Source organism: Felis catus, chromosome C2 (assembly GCF_018350175.1).
Source record: "Felis catus isolate Fca126 chromosome C2, F.catus_Fca126_mat1.0, whole genome shotgun sequence".
Classification (NCBI taxonomy): domain Eukaryota; kingdom Metazoa; phylum Chordata; class Mammalia; order Carnivora; family Felidae; genus Felis; species Felis catus.
In genome coordinates this window covers 111,450,480-111,473,215 of record NC_058376.1, presented here as the reverse complement: position 1 = coordinate 111,473,215, position 22,736 = coordinate 111,450,480, and the positions used below count along the sequence as shown (strand labels likewise).

Here is a 22,736-nt window from a genome sequence, read left to right as displayed (position 1 = left end):
GCCCTCTGTGTGATTTTTCTTGAAAAAATGATTTAAAAGTTTGGAACTAAGTATGAAATAGATCCTTTTATATAGATAATTTAATAATTTCTTCTGATTTTCAAGAATTCCCTAATCTTAGGTGTGTGTTTGCAAGAAGTGAATGAATGGAAGAATGTCCCCATTATTGTTACACACAAGGCAAAAACAGTAGAGCAACGTGGCTTTTTGTTGTCACTTCTAGAAGTTTGGTATGGTAGCAAAAAAAGGCAGAAAAACCAGTGCAATTATCATGATTTACAAAGGAATACTAGTGAGCACCAACAATTACATCTGTGACCCTAATTGACACATAGTAGCTCCTCATTAAATAAGTGTTGAATGAATGAGCATTCACAAATGTAATTCCTAAGGGGATGAAAAGGAAAAGCCAAAAATACAGCAATCAGGGTTTTAGAGGTTGTTTATTCAACCAAAAATGAACACAATAAGAATCCATATCGAGAATTTTCAAAATATTTGAAAATGAAGTGAGAATAACAGTGAGTTCACTAAAAACCTTGGGATTTTTTTTAGGATATCCAAAATAAAGTTTCATATGTAAAGACAAGTTTTGAATAGCTAGACTATAATAATGATTATGTTATATATCTAGTGTTGGACCAAAATAGGACATATCTGAAATTAAAGAAAAACCCAAACACTTCCTATTTCAGAGTTGAGTTAAGGAAAGAAGGGATGTAACAAAATCTACAGATGAAGCAATAGTTAAATGTGATTACTTGCATTCTGGCATAATGTAGATAGTAATTTCCAGGAAGGCTATTGGAAAAAAAAAATGTATTTCAGAATTGATCATAGAAGAATATCTGTAAGGAAATTGAGGTTATGGAAAGAAATAAAAAGAAAATACCAATTTATAGTGAGTAGTTTTCCTCCCTTGGGAGAATTAACCTTTCCAAAAAGAACCAGTGAAAGGTGAATAACAGAGGCACTGATGGAAGTTGGGGGAAACATTTATCGCATCTTTAATAAGTAATCATAAAATTTATGGCTGTAAGGTGTAAATGCAAAATTCATCTATTTCGAAGTCTTGCTTTTAGCAAATAAAGCAGCTTCATGCCCATTTTGCAGATGAAACTATTGAAGTCTAGAGAGATTTCTGATTGGAAAAAACATAGGGCAGCTTTTGAATGTAACATTTTCTTCTTCCTCTTTATTATTTTTATTTTTTGTAGTGTTTAGAGAGAGGGAGAGTGAGTAGAGGAGGGGCGGGGAGAGAGAGGGAGAGAGAGAATCTCAAGCAGCCTCCATGATCAGCGTGGAGCCCAATGTGGGGCTCGATCCCACCACTGGAGATCATGACCTCAGCCAAAATCAAGAGTGGGACACTCAACCAACTGAACCACCCACGTGCCCCTCTTCTTCCTCTCCTAATTTGAATTTTATTTAGAGAACTGATTGTCAAAATGTGATTATCAACAGCCATTAAAAATGTCAGGAGATTGCTTTATCATTTTGTCAGCTCTTGCAATCTTTTTAAACTTAATGTTAGTTAGATAGTATAGGATGTGCTTGGTGGTTATCTGTAATTTTGCAGGAGTGTTCTATATTATCACTCCGTCTTGCTGTGACCCCTCATTTCCCTTTCAGGAGTCCCCTGCACCCCTTTCACTCTGTGTGGTCTTGGTGGCAGTTGATGCCAGCCTCCCACAGTGAACACCCCACGTGCCAGATCTCCCTTTTCTTCCTGTATTCAGGGAAACAAGGAAGAGTTAAGTGCCTTGCCACGAGGCCCTTCACAGCTCCTGGGGTCTTTCCTGTTTATTGATCAAAGCCGCTAGCCTCCCCTTCTCTGATTCCCCTGTAGTTTATCAATAGATTCCCTTTACCTTAATTAGGTTAGCCAGAATCATCTTTTTTTAATGGTCATTTATTTACTTGGAGAGAGAGACAGTGCAAGCAGGGAAGGGGCAAAGAGAGGGAGAGGGAGAGAATCCCAAGTAGGCTCTGCATGGTCAGCACGGAGAGTGATGTGGGGCTTGATCCCATGAATCAGGAGACCATGACCTGAGCCGAAATCAAGAGTTGGACACTCAACCAACTGAGCCACCCAGGTGCCCCTAGCCAGAATTGTTTTATGATGCCTGCAACCAAGGACACTAAGAGTCACAATATTTATTTGTAGAAAAGACAATGGTCACCTTCTCAAAACAATATTAATCCTTTGTATCTTGGACAGTCTTTAGTGATATTTTAACCAAGTCACACATTTTATGAATAGAGAAGCAAGGTTTTAAGAGTGTTGTGGGCTAAACTGTGTCCCTCTCCAAAAAAAATATTCATACAATGAAGCCCCAACCCCCTGTCCCTCAGACTATGAGTGTATTTGCAGAGAGGGCCTTTAAGGAGGTAATTAAGTTAAAATGGGGTCATTAGGCTGAACCCTCATCCACTATGACTGGTGTCATAAGAGGGGATGAGGACACAGAAACACCAGCCAGGTGTATGCACAGAGAGGTGACCGTGAAGACACATGGAGAAAAGGCATCTGCCATAGAAGGAATGTTTGTGTCCCCTCTCCAACTTCATTTGTTGATACCTAATTTCTTTTTTAAAAAAAATTTTAATTACATTTCTTTATTTTTGAGAAGCAGAGAGAGACAGAGCATGAGTGGGGGAGGGGCAGAGAGAGAGACACACACACAGAATCCAAAGCAGGCTCCAGGCTGCAGGCTATCAGTCCAGAGCCCGACACGGGGCTCAAACCCACGAACTGTGAGATCATGACCTGAGCCGAAGTCAGACATTCAACCGACTGAGCCACCCAGACCCCCTCTTGATAGCTAATTTCTAATGTGATGGTGTTTGGAGGTAAGGCCTTCCAGAGGTGATTAGATCATGAAAACAAAGCTTTTGTGAATGGCATTAGTGTCCTTACAAAAGAGACTGCAGAGAGCCCCTCTGTCCCTTCCTCCATGTGAGGACACAACTAGATGACAGTCCTGAAGAACCAGGAAATGGCCCCTGACCAGATACTGAATCTGCCAGTATCTTGACTTTGAACTTCCTAGCCTCCAGTACTGTGAGAGATAACTATTTATCGTTGAAGTCACCCTGTCTGTGGTTTATTTATTACAGCAGCCTGTGCTAAGACAGTGACCAAGGAGAGAGGCTTCAGAGAAAACCAAACCCGCTGACACCTTGATCTTGAACTTCTCGCTTCTAGAACTGTGAGAAGATACAATTCTATTGTTTGAGCACCCCAGTGTTTGGTATGTTATTATGGAAACCCTAGTAAACTAATACAAAAGAGTAATACGGCTTATCCAACTTTATACTTTTAGCCATGGCAAATGTTAGACACAAATCCAAATCTAAGAAGTCCCTGTTCAGTGCTTATGCTGATCTATGAATGCAGCAGGAAGCTTGGGTTCTGTAGTTCATGACTACCGTCAATGTTATTTTGAGCAGTATGTTAGTTAATTATGTGATTGACTAGCAGTCCACTTAAAACTTCTGGTTATGCTTACCAATTTGTAAAAATGGCTCTAAATCTGAGACTGAATGCAAGAATATGACTAATCACTTATTAGTGTCCACACACACACACACACACACACACACATACACACATACACACACACACACACACACACACACACACAAATGGCTGTCTTTTTTTTCAGATTCTCAGCTCACAGGGTTTCTAAAAGTCTATTAAATTTGGATAGAGATTTGTTTTTTAAAACCCACATTCCAGAGTATGATTCAATGGGTCTTGAGAAAAGACCACACTCATTTGTGATTTTAAAAATAAATTACACGCTAAGCTTTTACCAAATAGTTCTACAGCTTCTGCCAAAGTCCATAATCAATCTTTTTCTTAACTCATTTTGTAATTTAAATGCTGTTAAGTTACCAGAGGAATAATGCTAAATATGAATACACAAAAGAGAAAGGAAATGTAGCTTAGCCTTAATTCAGTGGAAAATGAGGGTGAGTAAAAGCTTCTCTGGGGGAATAAATTGATTCAATTAAGTCTTAGTTAAATTAATCCCATTAGAGAACCAAACACTCTCCAGTGCTCTGGAAAAAGTAACTTTCTAAATTGTCCTCTAGCAATTAATATAATATAGGGAGGTAAACACATGTGTTTACTCATAGTTTTATCCATTTTAGTTCAAAGGAAGCTTAATCAAAATAACCTTATAGTTAGTACTGTCCTAGAAAGAAACTCAGTATCTGGGGTATTACTGTCAGATGAATCACCCTCAGAAGTTTATAAAAAGAAATTTCCCTCAAAGCCATCCTCACAATTGAGGAAATAACCTCATTTAGTCTCTTACCAAAGAGAGTCTCTTAATTTTCCCAAAGGTACTTCAATAATGAAGTGCCATCAGTGGGACAGGTGTACTTTTCTTCAGTGGATTAAGTGGAAAAGAGAAATGTGGCCATGCGATGCCTTGACAATTTCTGTAGGAATTTTGAATTCATGAGGACTTGAACATAGTTCCCCAGAAAATAAAAATGGATGATGTGTCCTGATGTACATATGAATGTAGTCTCCTCGGAAATTAAAATTAAAATTTAGAAAGCAATACCATTTAAAATAGCATCAAAAATAGGACATTTTGGAGGATAAATCTTACAAGTTTCCTCAAACTTTTTGACACCTTTCTCCTTAGACCTTTGTTCTTCATCCTCTAGAAGCCTTGTGACGTGGTTGAAGACTGAGAGAATAAAAATGGCTCCATGGATTCACTCACAAGTCAAATTTGAAAAACTGAAATGGAAGAAAGTGGTTTTGTAAGGTGCAAGTTGTGTTTTTCATGAGCTGCTGGAAGTTTGAGAATGTTACACAAGGTAGGCAGTTAATAGGTGTAGTAAGTCCACCTTCAGAGGACTACCAGCCCCACAGCAGTTCACTGGGAGCCAGCGGGCTCCAAGTGTGTACCTTTTAAGGGCGCTTTCCTTTTTCAAACCACTCTATTCATAAGCATTACTAGAAAAACCATTTCCGGATCAGTCATATTCAAACGGAGGTCTCTTTTAAACATTTTTAGCCATTTTTATTCTCTCACGTTTGAGAAACAAAAAACAAAAAACAAAGACAAAAAAAAACAGTATTTATGCTGCTCAATAGATCAATTGAGTGAGGTTTCTCCAAGCTTTTTATCACCTTTCTTTTCATACCCCTGTTCTTCATCCTACAGCAGCCTCATAACCTGGTTCTCCTCTTATTTTACCAGCTCAGGACCCCAACCAGGTTCAGTTGTTTAAGTAGAGCCAGGCCAGATGCCCAGGTGGCACAGTCAGTTAAGTCTCCAATTCTTGATTTCTGCTCAGGTTGGATTTCACAGTTCCTGGGTTCAAGACCCGTATCAGGCTCTGTGCTCACAGGGCAGAGCCTGTTTAGGATTCCTTCTCTTTCTCTTTCTCTCTCTCTCTCTCTCTCTCTCTCTCTCTCTCTCTCTCTCTCTCTCTCTCTCTCTCTCTGACCCTCCCATGATCACTCACTGGTTCTCTTTCTCTCTGGCTCAAAACTAAAAACAAATCAAAACAAAATTTAAATATAGCCAGATCACAACCCTCCTCCTCCTCCTCCTCCTCCTTAGCTTCAGGCACTTTTGCTAGCATTGCCATTTCCCTTCTACTACTTGTCCTTTCCTGCCCTCCACCTAGCCCACCTACCTAGCCCTAGTCATAAACCAATCCAGTATTTTAAGTGCTTGAATTCTAGGGGAGAAAGCACACCATCATGTGGCTTGGTGCAGCTCTGGATGCCCACACCCGCCTGGGCTGCAGCCCTTCTGGCCAACCACTCATGTGTTTCTAGTGAGTAGCCCCTGCTGCCTCTCACAATGGCAGGTCATAGCCATCGGGGAAGATTCAGCTGTCTGTTGCCTTCTCTGTTGCCCTTACACCCCTCCTCCCTCTATGCAAAAAGGATACCAAGAAAGTTGGGGTGGACTTTAATTCAGGGTCAAATATTTTTTTTAATCGTTATTTATTTATTTAGAGAGAGAGAAAGCATGCGAGTGAAGGAGGGGCAGAGAGAGTGAGAGAGAATTCCACCCAGGCACAGTGCTGTCAGCCAGGAGTCTGCCGCAGGGCTGGAACTCACCAACCATGAGCTCACGACCTGAGCCAACATCAAGGCTCAGACACTCAACTGACTGAGCCACCCAGGCGCAGGGTCGAATATTTGAATTGGCATTATCTTACAGTTTCCTGGGCTTTGATCACTGGAAGGATGCCCCAGGAACTGTGCCAAAACACAGGAGAAGAGGAGGAACATTGTTGATGCTAGGTGGGAGGAGCTGGTCTGGAGGGATTACAAAGATAAAACCTTCCTCTACAGCCTTGAGACTACAGGCTTCTCCAGTGAGGGAAATAGGAATGCAGACGCACGGAAGCTTAGACACAAGCATGTTTAGGGAGTTGAGCAGTGAGAGCAAAGACCCGGACAGTACGAAGAGGGGCAGGAAGAGGTGTGGCTGCAGTAGGTGGTGCCGAACTCAGAAGCCTCCTTCATGCCAGGCGAGGGCATGTTCACCTCATCCTAGAGGAATGGCTGTTCAAGAAAAGTTCAAAAGGATGCACAATAAGTTTCTTTCTTAGAGGAACAGGTGACAACCATAGGACGACAGAGTGGGAGGCTGGTGGCAAGCAGCAGGACTGGCTACGGGGGCATCAGGCTGGTGCAGGCACACAGGGCCCACCACCCTGTCCTCAGAAGGCTTCATAATAGAGATTTAAGGCTTTGTGGTTGGTGGCCTGATATTCAAAAAGATAATGATAACTTGAAGAATGGATTATATGCAGTGGGCTTGCCGCCTCAGCTCCTATGCATCCTTCTCCTGCCACCTCCCTGCCTCCTGGGGTTCTCAGCAGCTGCCTGCTCCCCTGGCCTCTGACCTCATGAGCAGCACTCAGCCTATCCTGCCAGGCCTGGCATTGCTGTCCCCACACCTCCACCTGGCTTCCTCATTCCTGTGACCTGGACCGGGGGTGGGGGGGTGGGGGGGAGGGGGGGTGGAAGGCACAGAGGTGGGGAGGTCAGAGGCAAATGCCTCAGGGCATTTTGGAGCCAGACAGGGCAGCCAGGGTCACTGCCCCGAGTTGGAAGAAGCAAGACATGTTCAGCAGACATCAGATGGGGTGAGCCTCTTGCTCACTCCCAATCCAGGTACCAGGCAGTTCTCATTGTGGAGGTTGGAGTCTCTTGAAGGTCACTTATCCCCTGTAGGTTGGTGAGGAGGCTGAGAAGGAAAGGGAGATGCCTAGCTTGACTACTCTGCCCCTGGCCAGGCACAGCTCATTCCATATTGCCAGCGGCATAGGGCTTGTGGTGTGTCGGAGGAGGGACCCAGCAGCTTAAGGGGGGGAGGGCGGCAAATGTGTATGCACCCAGAGGTGATGGTGGGGGGTAGGGTGCCTGTGAGGGTCAGTGTTGGGCCCCGGGAAATATGACGTTAAATAGCAAATCTAAAACACCATGGTGAGTCAAGACAGACCATGAAAGAATCATGCTTTATATTTTAGTACCTTTAAAGGCGCATTTTCATTTTGCATTGGGCCCCATGCATTATTTAGCTGACCCTAGGAGGAAACTGGTTTCCCTGTTGCTGTGGTCCAGGCAGGGCCCAGAGTCAGAGGAATCGAATGATCTTCTCCCTCTGCATTATGTCTCCTGACTCTCCCGGGGTCAGCTCCTCCGATACTTCGAGAATGCCATTATGCACGCTGTGTTATATTTAGAAGTTCTCAGTCATTTCACCTTCTTCCACTAAACTATGTGCTTCTTAAGAGCAGGAGATTATTTTTCTGACTAAAGAAGGTATGATCTCAGCCTTCAAAGAGAACAAAATAATGAGTCCTTAAGAAGAGTTATTGAATAACAGAAGAGTGAAGATGATGAAGGACATCACGGAGGAGTGTGTGTGTGTGTGTGTGTGTGTGTGTGTGTACATGTGTCGGTTTAGGAAATACTTGTAATCTAACAGTGAGTCAGTGGAATTGGGGAAGGTCCTGCCTCCCTTATGTTAGAAGTCTATATTTTAGTTTTGTCCTGATGGTAGGTACCTAATCAGGGAGCAAGTCAAGATAATTAAGATGTTAATGATAAAGCTTCAGTCCTTCCTTCTTGTGGGTTAAGAGAAAGTCCACTGTAAGAGTGCTGACAATGTGGATTCCATATTTGGCCCTCCGTCTTGTTTATGCCCAGGTGATGATCTCTGGCTGGGCTACATGTGCCAGGCCCTGTGGAGGTTAATGTGTGTCCTGCATGGAGTGTTGGAAGGCTTATTCTGATCTTCAGAAAGATGCCTGGTGCACAGAAGGCCCTACCTGAGTTAACTAGTGGAGATTCTCTGGCACGCAGATGGCACCACGTTAGATAACTATGCTGTGACCCCACCGCCCTGCCCTTTGCTCCATGAAAGCTGGGAATTAAAGTCCCCAGATTATGGTGGAGCATCATCTGCCTCCATCATCTGTCTGCCCACTGCCCCCTGTCAGTAAGTTATCCTGAAAAAGTTGTATAAATTATACGGAGTGCTTTGTCTTACTTTTTTGTCTTAAAATGCCTTCTCAGTCTGGAGGATACTTTACTGATCCACCTGCCCCTTCTTACAGTCCACATAGCTTGAAAAAAGTTCATGTTTTATTTTTTTATATTTTTTAATGTTTATTTGAGAGACAGACTGTGATTAAGGGAGGGGCAGAGAAAGAGGGACATAGAATCTGAAGCAGGCTCCAGGCTCCGAGCTGTCAGCACAGAGGGGGATGTGGGGCTCGAACCCACGAATCATGAGATTATGACCTGGGCTGAAGTCCGACATTCAACTGAGCCACCCAGGTGCCCTGAAAAAAGTTCATGTTTGAGGAACTTCTGGGAGGAAAATATGTGCTGCCTTCATAATCAACCCAAAAAACAGAAAGCTGAGGGAAGAAAGTGAGGAGGATTGTCTCTTTTGAGATGAATATTTCATTATTTTTGTATTTGGGATGATTATTATCTTCCTATTACTTAAAATTTTAAACAATTAAGATACTACCTCAGCAACAAGCATAAAATATTCTGACAAATTAGTTCCTTTGCTCAACACATTCCCTGGAGCCTTATCACTTATTTTGTGGCATTAACTAGTTTCCTGTTGAACCAGGAAGGATATCCAAATGGATATCAAGAGGATTTCATGTCAGTAGACAACAAATAGTAAGAAAAGGACAATATTTGACATTTTGGTGTAGTTAGAGAAATAGAGAAAGACACAAGGAGGACCCAGGAAATTTTGCCAGCAAAATTTATTAGAGTTTTTGGGCCGAAGAGAGTATGGCAAAACCTCAGAGAAAGACACATTAAGTCGCTGTGCGTATTGGAACCCTAAGGAGGAATGGAAAGGGGTGAAAACACTGTTACAGAGCCTAAAAACCATTTCCTGGTCTCGCTACTTATATCTGGGAATCTCCTATACCATAACTATTGAGTTTTTTTAAGTTATGTGGCAACATGTAGGAAAGATAATAATTGCCATGGATACCTAACAACTCTGTGACTTTGGGCAAGTTTTGACCTCTTGAATCCTTGATTTCCTTATCCATGAAAAAAGACTGATGATAATAGTATTTGCCTCATAAATTGCTCTTAAGTGGTAGAAATAATTAAAGCATGTAAAAGACTCAACTCAGAGTCTGGCATGTGTTAAACACTTATCACATGGTATCTATTATTTTTTTTTTTCCAACGTTTTTGTTTTTTTTTTTTTTTTTTTTTTTAATTTTTGGGACAGAGAGAGACAGAGCATTAACGGGGGAGGGGCAGAGAGAGAGGGAGACACAGAATCGGAAACAGGCTCCAGGCTCCGAGCCATCAGCCCAGAGCCTGACGCGGGGCTCGAACTCACGGACCGTGAGATCGTGACCTGGCTGAAGTCGGACGCTTAACCGACTGCGCCACCCAGGCGCCCCCACATGGTATCTATTATTATGAGAGGCAAGAATTAGTGAGAAAAATCTCAAAATTGCTTTTTTTATGGAACTGAAACTGTAGGTTTTGAGTCAGTTCTGTAATGATTAAAAGCGAAATGGTTCCACTCTATTTTCCAACAGCTGTATATCTATCTTCCTCAACATTTTTTTTTTAATTTCCAATAGAAACTCAGTAACGATATGCAAGTTCCTTTTTCTCTGAGGCTTTGTGTGTATGTGTGTTCAGGGAAACAATATACTTGCAAGTATTTCTGACTTATTTTTCAACTAAATATTTACACATTTATCTTTCTTTTAAGTTTATTTCTTTTGAGAGAGACAGAGAGAGAGCATGCAAGTGAGGGAGGGGCAGAGAGAGAAGGAAAGAGAGGGAATCCCAAGCAGGCTCCTCACTGCCAGCTCAGAGCCCAATGTGAGGAACTCAGGAACTGTGAGATCATGACCTGAGCTGAAACTGAGTGAGGTACTTCGCCAACTGAGCCACCCAAGTGCCCCTACACACTTATATTTTAAATAAACATAATAAATGGCAATAGTCTCAAACAAATGACAGGATTTTTTTTTTTTTAATGAAAAAGAGGAAGGATTGGCTTTCAGATGTTCAAATGAATTTGACCTCACCAGGCTGTGGTCTCTCCAAACAAGTCGTTCCTTCCCAGGTCTTTGACTTTGAGAGTGTTCTCCAGTGAAGCCCTAAATGCAAGAACTTTAAGACTCATGCCTAATGGGTGTGTCTCTTAGAGGGAGCAGATTCTAACTGAAAGCTATTTATAAAGAGAATGAAAACAGTTCTGTTTCATGACTGCTATTGTTATTTAGGGGTGGCAAAATCAGATATCAGTATTGTGCTTGGAGAAAGAATGGAGCCTCTTCTGAAGTGTCAGGAGAGCTACTAGAATTTTAAAAACACCTGACCCAAATTCTTGCAGAACTAAATTCTTTGTTCTTCTCTATATTATAATTAAAATGGAAGTTGTAAACTTTCCCAAAGGCCAGCGTAAAAACTGATGTTTATCACTATAGCTACAAGTGACAAAAGGCTGTAGTTTATGGAAGATAAACTTCCCATATGCTTTTGTGATATTAACTAATTAGAAAAGGGAGGGGTCTTATGTTATATTTATTGTATTTTCTAAATTACCTGTGATTTTTCAAAATCTGTTTTTCTTTTCATCACGATGATGAGAGGGCTGTGGTTTTCTTTTACTAAAATGTATGTGTTTATTGCTGATGTTTTTGTAAACACAGAGCCGAGGGCTGGGATCCATCTTCTTGTAATTCACTAGGTGCAGGCTTTGTTGTCCTTACACGGAGTGCCAAAACTGACATCACCATCCTGTTCTCCTAGAACTCCAGCTGGATGAACTGTGGGGCATGTGCCCTGACCTCATGTTCAGCATCAGGGTCAAAGCAAAGAGAGGTCTGACAAAGATTCTGTTGTAAGCTCGTTATGGAAATGCCACGATGATGCTCTATCAAGCTCAGTGCACGTTGCACCAGCTCCCACCCCTCTCCTTCCCAGTGAGGTCCTGTCTCAAGCTTTACAAAATGCAATTCAGAAGGGTGACGAAGGGAGGAAGAATGAGGGGGAAATGTAAGTCAGAACAGTCATTATTCTTGTTACATCTAAAGTGGTGAATCTTATTTTTCCTGTTTATATAATTGCTGCTAAGATTGTTGAATAGAACAAATCTAAATGTCACATTACATATATGTTAATGGAAACACATAGTGTCCAAAGCATTGGCTGTGGAAGTAGAAACCAGGAGTTCTCTAACCTCTTCAGACTCTGACTGCTATATATTATTTGAGGACCCCTTAACACATGCTAACTCTGTCTCATTGGTTGCCGAGAGCTTATCTGTCTGTGTATAGTGTCAAGACAGAGGAAACTGCACTTGGAATCCTTCCTAGCTTCAAAAGATACAGTGTCAGAAAGAAAAAAAAAAAGAAAAAGAAAAAAAAAGAAAAACTTAGAAACAAGCAAAGAACAATAACTGAGTGTTCTGTTAGGGTTACCTCTCCCTTTGTAGTCATCAAACTTTTACAGCTCTGATAATACAGAGAATTTTATCTTTAGAAATACAGATGTATTGTGTATGGCAGAACTTAATTATTTCCGGGTAGATATTGACAGTTTCACATCTATCTGAATATTCATTTGCACATTCCTGTATATAGAGAGGACCTCTATATATGTGTACTAAGGTTTCTTCTTTGACTAGGTTGGGACATATTCTTGGTTCCCTCAGTAATTAATGAGTTAGATAAAATCTTTTACATGCATTTGCTTTATATTTGTATGACAATCATGATTTTACCTTTTAAAATAATCCTTTAGCAAGAACTTTAAATAGGTGATAGGCTCTCCATTCTTTCTTTGCATTATGAACTCGCAGGTAGAGAAATCCACCACAAATTTAAAAATGTTGATTTGCTTAATAGATTTTTTATTAAATATTTGTGTCTTTGGTATTCAAAGATAGTCCTAAAGATAATGGGGTGATGTGTTAATATGCTTTGCACTCTGCAAATCTGAGATCATTGGTCCATAAAGATTTGAGGTTACCTGGCAGCAGGGGTCACGGCTGGGGATACTGTGAGAACTCTGGCTAAAAGTGCTGGTGAAGCATTCAAGTCAGTGTTGCTCTGGAAAGAATGGAAGCCTCTTAAACTTAATGGCGAATTAGGCTAGGTGAATAGCTCAGATAATTTTTAAATTGGTTCAATTGGATTGTAGCAAGAATGCTTCTCTCTCTTTCCTAATATAATGCCGCCCTAAATGGTTCCCCACATTACTGTTTTGTCTCATGCTTGACTCTGAAAACAGAGATAAATATTTGAGGAACCTTAAAACCAATAAAATAATAATAGATGTCATTTATTGGAAAGCCGTATTTATAGACACTTTGCACTTATTATCAGAGTTATTCCTCACAGCAGCGGTCTCTGGAAAGTATTATTATCTATATTCTATGTGTGAGAAAACCAGTACTCAAAGAGACTAACCTGTCCCAAAGTATCCATCTAGTAAGTGGAAGAGCAGGGATTTGTACCCTTTTTTTGCTCACCTGTGAAGCCACTGGGTTTAGCCATCATGCAACATGGGGTCTGTGTTGCTGGGCTCTCGAGTTCTACTTTCTGACTCTGAATACTGGTTTGACTACTTCAGCTCCCCCCAGTATCGCAGGCATTTAGGAGATGAATAAAAGAGAATCAGAGAAGAAGACTGAAAGGGAAAGGTCTGAAATACAAGAGGAGAACCATGACTGAATGTGGTCACAGAGGGAAGAAGGGAGAGAATTCTAGGAAGAATAGAATGATCAACTATATCAAATAGTATTAGGATGTCAGTTAATATAATTAAAGTGAGTTTGTGTCAAGCAATATGAAGTGATCATTGGCAATCATTGCCAGAAAATTTTAGCAGAGTGGAGACAGAAACCAGGTAATAGTCTCCTAAAGGTACGTAGAATGTGAGGATACAGGAAAAAAACATTGAAGACACGAGGGAGGAGATGCTGATGAAACCCCCTTGGAGACCTTACACAAGTAGAAAAGACCATGTAAAGGAGGGACAGATGCAGGAGCCTAGACATCAGAAGGGAAAATACCTGGGAAGCTTCAATTTCTTTGTGAAATAGGAGAGACGTGTGCTTTTCGAGAAAGAGGGTAGGATGTAGGGGCGGCAGGGTAAATGAAGGACAACCAGTTTGTGTATGGTTTTGATTTGTCACTGTGAGGAATGCCAGAGACTACTCATTATGAACATATAAATAGTTGACCAGAGAGGGCTGCAGGCCAGCTGTCACTGGGCATCTGGAACAGTGACTGCATGGTGGTGTGATTTCTCCAGGAGGACTTGGGATCCCGAAATATTGGATTGTATTAACATTAGAGGTAGGAAAGTAGGTGAAGTGTGGAAGTGAAATGGTAGTGGTAGTAAAAGTAGCTCAAGTGAGACAGGAGAAGAAGGGATGTGATCTAGGTGTATTTATTCATTTATTTTTTTTTAATTTAATGTTTATTTTTGAGAGAGAGAGAGAGACACACACACACACAGCATGAGTGGGGGAGGGACAGAGAGAGAGGGAGACACAGAATGTGAAACAGGCTCCAGGCTCTGAGCTGTTGGCTGAGACACAGGGTTTGAACCCATGGACCGTGAGATCATGACCTGAGCCTAAGTTGGATGCTTAACCAACTCAGCCCCCCAGGAACTCCAGTCTAGGTATATTTAAACAACTGAGCCTGGTCGGAGTCCTTAACTGGTACTACAAATGGAGAACCAGTTCTGAGGGCTTCTGTAGGAAGAACAGGGGTGATGATGGAACATCTTAGCTCAGATTTCATCTAAAGTGCAAGGTGAGGCATGCACAAGACAGTGCTGATGAAACAGTGAAAAACTCTCTCTATATCTCAACCCTGAAAATGCTAAAGGAATAAATTATTAAATACTAATTTTTCATTCTAATTGAAGCCATTTTAAATAGACTTCCCTTCCAGCTGTTTCTGAAATAGCATTAGTGTCTAGAGAAGTGATAAAAAAGGAGTGATCTGTAGGAGTTTCTGATTATTTCTTTCTAAATTTTAGATTACTGCTAGCATTTTAGTCTGGGCTTTGTTTAGAGGCAATGCAAATTATCTACCCCACACCAGGAAACGTTTAAATAATTCTTGCAGGTGATGTCTTTATAGAATCTTCCAGAAAGTATGAAAGAGTGAGAAACCACCATGCAAATCTAAATGAATGTTTAAATTTGGAGATGGATAATTTGTTTTATTTCTGGACTTGAGGGTAATAGAAGTACTAGTTTTCTATTGACATAGGGAAAAAGAACTCCTTTCCAGTCACATCTCTGATTCTCATGTTAATAGATGGTAAGAAACAAGGGGGGGGGGAGTAATTTTGATAACTAAATAAAATTAATTTACTACCAGTTCGATTTTTGTGTGTTCAGTACATTTTAGCCCAGTGTTACCTAACTTATGTGTTTAAAAAAAAATCATGAAAGCTTAAAACAATTTGAAAGTAATGTGTTGTTAGTTAAGGAGAGGAGATGCGCTCTCTTCTTTATTCTCGTTTCAGCCCTTGAATGACTCAGTATTAATTCATTTTCTGTTAATAGAGAGAGCCCATAAATAAAACAAAATCTGGAACTTAATATTTGTTGAAATCAGCCAAGAAAATGAGACATTGGATTGGCTTGTCTTGAACTTGCTTGCATTCTCTCCTCCTTGAAGAAATATTAAGTTAAATCATCTACTTGGAAAGCTTGTAAGAGAATTTGAAGGAAGAAAAGGCAGCAGGGATCACAGTGAGTGTTAATGACGGACCCTCTGAGATAGACTTGGCAGTGCTGTCTGCAAATCCATCGTGAGTCATAAGGCTAATGTATGTACACAAGCCTATTAGGCTCTTGTCTCTGTGTCAGGCTCAGCATTTTCCTTTCCATTTTTCTATCTGGAAATACTATTAGTTGGCTAATGCACCTTGCTAGAGAGGCAAGAAAGACCTCAGGGATTTGGGATATGATAATACCTTTGATCATGGCACAGATAATTTTTCTATGCACTTGGCCTCAAGTATAATGGCCTAACCCAAAAAGACTAACTTTTGAAAATTATTATTTTCTTTTCTTTTTTTTAAAGTTTATTTATTTTGAGAGAGAGAAAGCATGTGCGCAGTCACACATACATGCGCGGGAAAGGGACAGAGAGAAAGGGGAGAAAGAGAATCCCAAGTAAGCTTCCCACTGTTGGCACAGAGCCTGACATGGGGCTCCAACTCATGAACCTTGAGATCATGACCCAAGCCGAAATCAAGAGTTGGATGCTTAATCAATTGAGCTACCCAGGAGCCCTTGAAAACTGTTATTTTCAAGATTTTATTTTATCTCAATATCTTGAATTATGGTATTATAATTTTAATCATCTGTTTCCATATTCAAACCCAAACGAAGAGGAAAAAAAATCCAAGAATCATATCAGAGCTGAGAAAAGTTAGATGGAATTTAAGAGCCTTCTAAATACTTAGTCATTTTTAATTACTTTAGTAATACTTTACTTTTGTAATACTTCATTTTTTAAATTGTTTTGCAATATTTTAAAATATAAAAAAATTTAAATAGGGCATTCCTTTTCTTAACAATTTGTTTTTTTGTTTTCTAATTAATCTCCAGTGTGTGTGTCTGTGTGTGTGCGTGTGTGTGCGTGTGTGTGCGTGTGTGTGCGTGTGTGTGTGTGTGTGTGTGTGTATAGTAACCACCTGGGCTGAACCCTACTTTAGGTCAGAACTACATCAAGAAAAGATGGTTTTCTTCATTTTCTGCTTTCCTCATTATTAAACTTCTTGGTACTCCCTTAGATGCAAATGTTATATAATCTTAAATATCTTAACACCACTCTTGAATTAGTATATTTGAACAATAACATATTAATATTTTTTGAGAAAACCTATGTGTTCTGGAAAGTTCTATTTTAAAGATTTCTCAAAGTTTATTTTTTAGCCTTTTCTCTGTGTGGCTGCCCCATAGCCAGGCCCCTAGCAGCTGGCTGTCTGCTGTTGGTCCTGATGCAAAATGTCAGGTCATTTGCTGGGAGTCAGGTCAGTAGGGCGGGGGGACTCTGGAAATGAATTCAGAGCCCTAGAATGTATGTTCTCATTTTCTCTCATGCCCTCTGTATTTCTCAAGGCTTCTAGGTACAGACTCTCAGAAAAGAAGAACCCAGGCACTCCTGGGAAAGCTCTGTCTCATCATCTCCCTCCTTTCAGCTGCCCTCTATGCAGGAATTAACCTGTTTTGTGCAGCTGAGCTGTGCTAAATGATCCATAAATCATGAGACACAGCTCAAAGCGGGGGGGGGGGGGGGGGGTAAAGAATTCTCTTGCATTTAAAATGCTTGCAAATAGGTCCTTAAGAGTTGTCCAGAAGACACCTGGAATTAGTTGCATATATATGTATGTGATATGTATATATATTATATATATATCATATATTATAGATTTTATATATATAATATATGTGTATATATATGATTTTCAACAAATAAAATTTTGCATATCTCCATTTTATTACCACATCTTCAGGGGTTGAAAATCCTCTTCTCCCTTTCAGCAAAATTCCTGGTGTTTAGGAACATATGAACAGATCCCAAGCTACTTTCTACATAAAAACATATTAGAGGCAGAACCGAAAGACATTTTACAAGCCAAGACCCAGCCAGGCCCTGGAGTTCTCTGTTACTCTTCACCGTTGATAACATCGTCCAACCTGAAGCTGCTTGGAGCTGCGTTCAACAGCTCTCGGTTTTCAATGTGTGATGTTATCAGCTTTAACAGGGAAGCCAAAGCCAACAATGAACACTCAGGTCTCGGGAGACCAAATCAGGATGGACTGTGCCTAGACTCTTCTGTGAAAATGTGCGCATCTCTAATTGCTGTGAATTCTGATTGGTTTGCCAGCAAATATTTGTTGTTGAAATTGTTTACAGGTGATTTCCATCACTGGTTTCAGGAGAGCAGAGACAGGTGGGACCAGCACAGTTTCTGCTGCCTTTAGCAAACGCTTCTGTGATGAAAGATGACAAAAAGTAATGCAACAGCCCGCTTCTCTGGAAGGAGCTAGTCGCAATGCCTAAGGGAAAGCATTCACTAACTCTTTTCTCATGAAAATCAGCCTTTGTTCAGAGCAGGAGAAGAACAAGCCGGGACTTTTACTGAGAGGAGTAGTAAATCAAGCCTTGAGCAACCCAAGGAACAAAGTTACAAGAAGGGCTCACCTCCTCATTAGGGCCTGCGACACTACCAAAAAACAAATCATTTTCTCCAGTCCTGGCTCTTTGCAGAAAGTTAATCTATTCCAATAACATCATAGAGAGTAACATCAACCTGGACTGTAGAAGTAGGTTTTAATCACCTGAAATTTTCTTGTGAATTGGACAAAAAAACCTTTCTCAGTCACCAAGTAGATAGTAGCAGAGACAGAGCTCAGCCCCCAAAGCACCACCTGTTATTGCCACAACAGTACTCTCTCTTTTCCAAATACCTACCACAATCAGATACACTGAACCAGTCAATTCATTACTGCTGGAAATAAAGAAGTAGCAAGCCACCAATCCTTACTTGTAACTTGAAACATTTAATATGACATCTGGGTATAGACTGTGTCTCTTTTCTCTTAATTCTGATATCTGTTTTTCCCTTCATTCTAGATTCATGTTTCATTTTAATCGGGTTCTCTGCAGCCCACATTTTCCTGTTTAAAATTTGCCGCTGACAAGTAATTGTGTATAAATGTAATAACAGGTATTCGTTGTGACAACTGCATTGAAATAATTTTTATGACAAAATTACTTCTAAATTATTTTTTGGTAGTGCATGGATTTTCAGCTTCGTATTGTATAATTTATACACAGAATTGGATTATTCTGTCATTTAAAAAACAGGGGAACAGGAGACAGAAGGAAAAGATCAAATAGATTAATTTAAAGAGGTTACATTCATATGACCAGAATAGTTTTTTTTCCCCTCTATATAAAAAAACACTTTAATGACGTTACTTCTCAATACAAAACTCTAACACTTGAATCTCTTTAAAGTACAAACTATTTATATTGTCTTCAAGTTCACTATGTACATGCCCACGTATCTTCCCTCAACAGCTCTGTGCACAATTCGCAGCGCGAGTATGCCTCAGACCTTTTGTCCTCTTTCATGTCGTGCAGTTTCCTTCCTTTGCAGTTCTCCACGTTCCTCTCTGACTACATGGGTCCTATTCTCCAAGTCTCCCCTTCATAAAGAGCCTTTCTTGCCATTTCTCTCCTCTAAAGCTCTTACTTAGCATAGCTACCACTTATATTATATTAGAGATTATTAGTAAATCCTGTTTTGTTTAGAAAAGTAAAATGAAAATGAGAGAAGTTAGGTGATGTGACATGAAAAATTTCTGACTGAGCTCATTAAGAACCAGGCTTAGTTTAATTGAGCAAGTAGGTATTGGAGTCTTACAATATGGAAATCATGAGATTTCTAAGAGCATCTGGGATGCCAAGTGAATTAGATAATCCATATCCCGGAAAGATGATTTACATACTTTTGCAACAAGTCATGCTATCCTTAAAATAAAAGAGTAAAAGGTATTGTCTGATATCTTCTAGCTCTAGAAATGAATGTCAAGGGCTTTTTGCAGACTTCAGGAAAAAAATTATATCAACACCAAGGAAAGATGGCAATGGTCTATTTGCAAACAAGCTTGGGAAGTTCACTTTTCTGAGGGTCCTTCCAAATGTGCATATGGGTTCATGTGATGGTCAATTCTATTCGTCAACTTGGCTAGTCCAGATTATCTAGATATTTGGTCAAACACATCTGGATGTTGGTTTGGAGGTATTTTTTTAGATGAGATTATCATTTAAATCACTAGCCTCTAAGTAAAGCAGATAATCCTTCATAATATGAATGGGCCTCATCCAATCCATTGAAGGCCCTAACAGAAAAAGATGGATTCCTCCCCTAACCCCCAAAAAGGGCATTGTGACTGTAGCTGCCTTTTGATTTGAACTAAAGCATCAACTCTTTGCTTGGTCTCCAGCCTGCTGCAGATTTTGGACTTGTCAGCCTCCACAATTGCATAAGCTAATTCCTTCAAAGAGGTTTTCTCTCCCTCCACCCTATTGGTTCTGTTTCCCTGGAAAACTCTGACTACTATGGCCAAGGTCCCTTTCAGCTCTATCTCCCTGTGATTTATGTATAAAATGGAATTTCTCCTTTGAATCCATGGATCAACCTTGTTTGTATAAAAATCTTTGTCTACATTTATTATTTATAATTAGTTTGCATCCACACTTCATCAGAGAGATGAACGTTTTCAAGATCCTTGATACGTATTTGGGTTATAGAAAATATCATAGGGTTTTATGACATGCTCCCTGCATTTATAATTTTTGAATTAAATAGCACAGAGAAATAATTTTAGAATGTGTGTAATTTGCATAGCCTCATTTATTTTACTTCTCCTTCTTCCCTCTGAAGTCCCCCCACAACCTTTCATTCTATGCCTTGAGATGGCATCAGTGCTAGTCTATGAATATCAATTTTTTTCCCCATAGGTCTTAATCTTCTTGCTTGTTGTGGAAAAGAAATCACTGTCTGAAGCCCTTCGTATGAGAAATTAGTAGCTCCTAAAATACTGCTGGAACAAAAGGGAGTTTTCCAGCCACATCTGCAGGATGATATACCTTTGCAAACAGTTTAATTCAGTCCTCCTAGACATTGTACTTTTGTTTTTACTGAAAACTGGCCTGAACGCACCCGTGTTTATCAATGCCCTATGCCGTGTTTCTCTCTGATTCCCTATTAATAGGGCTTAGCTTCATCCATTCTTTTAATTTTATTCAGCAAATACTTACCTAGCTCCTAGTAAGCACTGGAGATAAAGCATGGACCGGGTAGACTTTTGTCTGCACTGTGCAGCATGCATCTGGGAGGAAAAGGAGAATGTCACTACCAAATGCATCAAGCTTGGGAAACTCAAGTCCAAAAATAAGAAAAAAAAAACATGAAAATATATGGAATATGTGGGATTACAAAGTCGGGGTGTGTAACAGACTGTTTTCTTTCTCTTATGTCACCCAACATTTCATGTCTTCCAGGTTTCTGTTGACCAGAGTCGCTGCCCTAACCCCTACTGGTCAGGTTGGAAGACAAGCCTTAAGGATGTTACAGGTAAGCATTTTGGACACAGAGCTTTCAGTGGCGATATCAGTACATTTTGAGAGAAGTGTTTTAAATTACAAAAATAATTATGTTCATTATAAAAACTTAAGAAAATAGAGAATCAGTTTTAAAAAATATAGTCTAACATGAAAAGATGCTCAACATCACTCATCATCAGGGAAATACAAATCAAAATCACATTGAGGTACCACCTCACACCTGTCAGAGTGGCTAAAACGAACAACTCAGGAAACAACAGATCCTGACGAGGATGTGGAGAAACGGGAACCCTCTTGCACTGTTGGTGGGAATGCAAACTGGTGCAGCCACTCGGGAAAACAGTGTGGAGGTCCCTCAAAAAATTAAAGAATTACCTTACGCCCCAACAATAGCACTGCTAGGAATTTATCCAAAGGATACAGGAGTGCTGATTCATAGGGGCACATGTACCCCAGTGTTTATAACAGCACTTTCAACAATAGCCAAATTATGGAAAGAGTCCAAATGTCCATCAACTGATGAATGGATAAAGAAGATGTGGTTTATATATACAATAGAATATTACTTGGCAATGAGAAAGAATGAAATCCTGCCATTTGCAACAACGTGGATGCAACTGGAGGATATTATACTAAGTGAAATAAGTCAGAGAAAGATATATGATATGTTTTCACTCATTTGTGGAACTTAAGGAACGTAACAGAAGATCATGGGGGATGGGAAGGGGAAAAACAGTTTCAAACAGGGAGGCAAACTATAAGAGACTCTTAAATACAGAGAACAAACTGAGGGTTGATGAGGGGAGAGCAGGGGAGAGGGGAAAATGGGTGATGGGCATTGAGGAGGGCACTTGTTGGTATGAGCAGTAGGTGTCGTATGTAAGCAATGAATCACGGGAATCTACCCCCAAAACCAAGAACACACTGTATACACTGTATATTAGCCAACTTGACAATAAATTATATTTTAAAAATATGAATAAACATTAAGAAATTAAAAAAATATGTATAGTCCTTGGAGAAAGAACCACTCTTAACACTTTATTATAATATACAATGTAATTAAATATGTATATATTAAAGCAGATCCTTAAAAAAATCAGACTCCCATCCCGTATAGTATTTTGTAGTCTCTGTTACTTAAAATAATGTTGCAGATTTCTTTTCCGTCATGAAGTCTTTTTCTCGAACTTGACATTGAATGGCTGCACAGGTGCCCTAATGTACCTGACCCATGCACTACTGTTGGACATTTATGCTTTCTCCATTTGTTTCTCTCATCACTGCATCTCTGATCATTCCCTCAAGATAAAGTCACTGAAGTAAAATTGTCGGGTCAGAGTGAATGCACATTTTTAGCATTCTTTTTTTTTTAATTTTTTTTTAATGTTTATTTATTTTTGAGACTGAGACAGAGCATGAATGGGGGAGGGGCAGAGAGAGAGGGAGACACAGAATCGGAAACAGGCTCCAGGCTCTGAGCCATCAGCCCAGAGCCCGACGCGGGGCTCGAACTCACGGACTGTGAGATCGTGACCTGAGCTGAAGTCGGACCCTTAACCGACTGAGCCACCCAGGCACCCCTGTTTTTAGCATTCTTAATGTGTACGCCCCGATTGTGCCAATTCACGTTGCTCCCAGCAATGCACACAGACCCTAAAGAGGTCATATTAAAAAAAAAAACAAACAAATGCAAAGCAAAGGCTGGCAGGTAAGATGAACAGGCATGTGGTGCCAGTGCTAAGCCCCGCCAGCCTCCCACACGAGCACTGCTGCCTTTGGAGAAGGTGGTCTCTATTCCAGTCAGAACTGGCTCTGTAGGTTGTCTTTAAGCCCATGTTTTGATGAAGCAGCTTGGAGGTTTAATGGGTGTTTTACAAGCAAGATTTGGGCATTCTTCCAATTCTGGCCAGTGTTTATTCAGTCAGCCAAATCACCTTCCTGGCACAAAGCTGCCCAAGTCAGAGACTCTTTTCCCTTGCAGGTGTCTGGGCCTCTGCGTTACACGTATATCGAGCTTAGAAACCCGTCTTTCTTCTTCATTT

At 40.4% G+C, this 22,736-nt stretch overlaps 1 long non-coding RNA gene across 6 annotated transcripts in view; it reads left to right on the top strand.

Annotated features, from left to right (window-relative positions):
* The window catches only part of LOC123380086, a 241,189-nt gene that overhangs the window by 114,604 nt on the left and 103,849 nt on the right, over positions 1-22,736 (top strand). For 4 of the 6 annotated variants that reach the window (XR_006585389.1, XR_006585387.1, XR_006585386.1 and 1 more), the window contains exons 2-3: positions 3,121-3,254; positions 20,629-20,701. This is a non-coding gene — a long non-coding RNA (uncharacterized LOC123380086). Of the gene's footprint in view, positions 1-3,120; positions 3,255-11,323; positions 11,570-15,104; positions 15,294-20,628; positions 20,702-22,736 lie in introns of all 6 variants that reach the window. The other 2 variants (XR_006585388.1, XR_006585390.1) reach the window with 1 other exon arrangement.